Here is a 3724-nt window from a genome sequence, read left to right on the forward strand (position 1 = left end):
ATGATGCAACAGGAACCTTAGAAAAGCAAGCTAGCACAGAGCCATGTGCTGCATTTCATCCAACCCTTAATGCTTTTTCTCCTGAGGACTTGGAATGATCTGGAGGACCTTGCACACTCAGGCCTAGATCAAATTCTTCCATGAAAAACCTGTGATGGGGCTGCCTTAAGGTTGCCATAAGTCAGATTTGTCCCCATGATTGTCCCATTAACACTGAAGCAATGAAAGTGGTATGAAACTATTAACTGTGAAACTAATAACTGTGGAGTTATTCCATTTTTTTAATAAACAAAGGCACACAAGAAGAAGAAGTAGTATATAATAGACGAGAAATTCCAAAACCAAATCCTTGGCAATCTTCCACAAACAAAACTGTCTTACATTATCTGGCAGGGAGGGAGCAATCCTGCCTCTGGACATTCTGACAATTTTGTTTATTAAAAAAATGGAATAACTCCACAGTTATTAGTTTCACAGTTAATAGTTTCATACCACTTTCATTGCTTCAGTGTTAATGGGACAATCATGGGGACAAATCTATCACATTAATAATTTAGATAATTAATTAATAAACTTTCCTCAGAGTGTGAAATACAATAATAACAAACTTCATAATATTTTGCCCTTATATGGCACTGAAGCTCTGCTGCTCAGATGAGATGAATCGCTCACATAATATGGACAGCCTTGGTACTAGAATGGCTCAAGGCTGCTCCCTTGTGGAATGTAATTGTTATAGGATTTTACCGTCTTTGACTTGAATGTTAAACAAAAACAACAACCTTCACTTGGTTTTTGTGTGAGGTGGACACGGGTGTTGCATTTCACTGGGATGTCTATATTGGGAATGAAGCAAAAGAGGATTAAGCTCCCTACTGCTAATGTCTCCTCAACTTTGTTCTTGAAATGTGTGTGTGTGTGAAGAGCCTGAGTTCTGACAAAATGTGTCTCGTGAACCCAGTTTCTCCTCGCTTCTTTTTAAACCTTGAGGGAAGAATGGTTTCTTGCAGATTAGAAACTGAATTCCTTTCCCTCCCTCATCAGATGGAGGGGTCCTTCTGTATGGGAGGGATTCATGTGTCCCTAATCCCAGCTCTATTCCAAAAGATTCTTGTAAACTCCCTCACAAGTTAAAGGACCAGAGGGCTCTCTCTCTGTGTATATGTGTGTGTATGGAATCATAAGGAAGATGCACTGTTTCAGCTTCAGTTTCCCCAACTGCAAAATGCAGATGTTTGGATCTACCCAATTTGGGATAACTGCATGGAGGGGAGCACGTAGCATGGCAGCATCTGCCTGAATTGGTACAATATCTAGGCTTGCAATGCTGGCCTCAAACATCTACTGAGATATGATAGCCCTTCCTCCCTTTGTGTTGGCTGCAGGAAGCTGTGTGCTGTGGTACAAAACAGTAACTTTCACAATCCATGTGCCCACTGTGTAACGTCAGGCTTGACTGCTCCAAGGAAGAGGGGGTAGAGGAATAAACTCCAAGGATGTCAAGGGGAGAGAGTCTCACACAACCCAGACCCCAGATGATGCAGGAAGAACCCCTGGTGCTCATCCCACCATCACCTCCCTATTCTGTTCTAGTGACCGCCTTTCGGGGATCCCAAGGACTCTACCTCAGAAATTGTAGCCAAGCCACAACTTTCTCAATTGCAGTGGTTCCCAACCTGCACACAATACATTCCAAAACTCCCTCCACCACTCACCATCCACTCTCGTTGGCCTTAGACAACATCTTTACTCCTGCCTTTGTCCCTTAATGACGATTGTTAAAATTGAATTTGTCACCACATCACCACAACCACAAGTTTTGCATTTCTATGGTTATTCATACAGTCTGATCATAAAGGTCCTTTCTGGGCACCAACTCACTCCTGGCATGTGAGGAAGTAGACCAATACTGTGAAAGCCTGTGCTATAAATTCTTTCACATACAAAAGTGCTACAAGATCTCTTTGCACATTGATATTCCAGACTAACCTGGCTATATCTCAGAACTGGACAAAGACCCTTAAAATATACATTCTTATTACTGGGAGAGGACTTAGACCAAGCAGCAATCTATTAAAACCGCGATAATTCCTGACTACGGTGGTGGCCACTTCTCTATTTGTTTTAGCATCCAAACTGGGTTACACTTGGAGCTGTCCATGGTTCTGCTCATACTGGCTAAATCTCAGCACAGGCCTCCATCTCAACCTGGCTGAACTCATTGCCTGGAACAAGGATGACTTGTATTGATTTGGACATCCTCCTCCTCTTCTTCCTTTCCTTAAATGCACTCATACTTACAGGTATAAACTCTTCTGGCACCATCCATACACCCACATTTGATCACTTGTTCATACCCTGTAGACTGCCTGCTGAATTGCAATCTCAGACTACAACAAAAGAAAGCAGTCCTCTGTCCTGCTATTAGGATGGTCCTGTTCTAAAAATAACCCTATTAAACAGATTTCTCAAAGAAAATGTTAGGGCCTAGCAGAATCCTCTAAACATATGTTTAAAGTGAAACAGGCCTTATCAACTGACTGGTGAAATGCTTTCTGCTGCCACCTTGTGTTCTGTACTGAAGGCTGATAATAAATAGCGTCCTGCAATATATAATCTTTTCTTACATGCATTAAGACTTTCTTGAGTGGTTCAAGCAATACTTCAAAGCCAAATTGAAGATGTTTTCATCTCCAGAATGGAAGAATCAAAATCTATCTATATTTAAAAAACTGGATTTCAGGAAACGGCCTGGAAATTTGATTTAAAAAACAATGGCATTCCCCCCCCCCTCCAGAATTTTGTATCCTCATTTCATCAAAACCAAATCCTACTATTTTCAAGCAGGTTTTGTTTTCTGTAGGTGTGTCTGAGATTTCCAGGATAGGCTATAGACAGACAGGTACCTATTTAAGCTGATGATTTCTGTCTGGGTCATATTATCCTGCAACCAAATAGCATCATGTTGAATTTGAGATATAGAAATTGGGGAATGGACTTTGGTCTTCGTTCTTTTGGGCACTATATGCCACTCCTTATATGAAAGTACTTTTGAAAATGAGGGGGTCTTTCCAGAATATATTACACAGTGGCACAAAAGTCCACTATTTTTTTTTAAAAAAAACGAAGAGTGAAGAATCCATATACCTTTGATTGTTTCCCACATAGCTCTCTGGATCTAGACCATTATATCTCCTGACAGATATAATGTTTAAGGACTGTTTAACTATTACATTCCTTACTATTACATTCCTTACTTTGATGTGCAATCCTTGGCATGTCTACTGAAAAGTAAGTCTTATTAAGTTCACTGGGCCTTACACCCAAGTAATTGTTTATTATGGTTACAGCCTGCATAACATTTAAACAGTAGTGTTAAACTGTTTTGTATCTGATGATCTCCCAAAAGCTCACACTATAAAAAAGTGGTTAGTCTTTTAACATGCCACAGGATTATCAGTTGATTTTCCTACATGAGACTAAGATCCAACACACACTGCAAAAATAATGCAGTTTGACACCACTTTAACTGCCATGGCTCAGTGCTACAGAATTCTGGGATTTGTAGTTTTGTGAGATATTTAGCCTACATTGTCAGAGAGCTCTAGTGTCACAATAAACTATAAATACCAGGATTCCACAGAATGGAGCTATAGCAGTTAAACTGGTGTCAAACGGCATTGTTACTGTAGTGCAAATGCAGCCTAATAGAGCTACCTTGTTG

The sequence above is a fragment of the Sceloporus undulatus genome, chromosome 1, assembly GCF_019175285.1.
Source record: "Sceloporus undulatus isolate JIND9_A2432 ecotype Alabama chromosome 1, SceUnd_v1.1, whole genome shotgun sequence".
NCBI lineage: Eukaryota > Metazoa > Chordata > Lepidosauria > Squamata > Phrynosomatidae > Sceloporus > Sceloporus undulatus.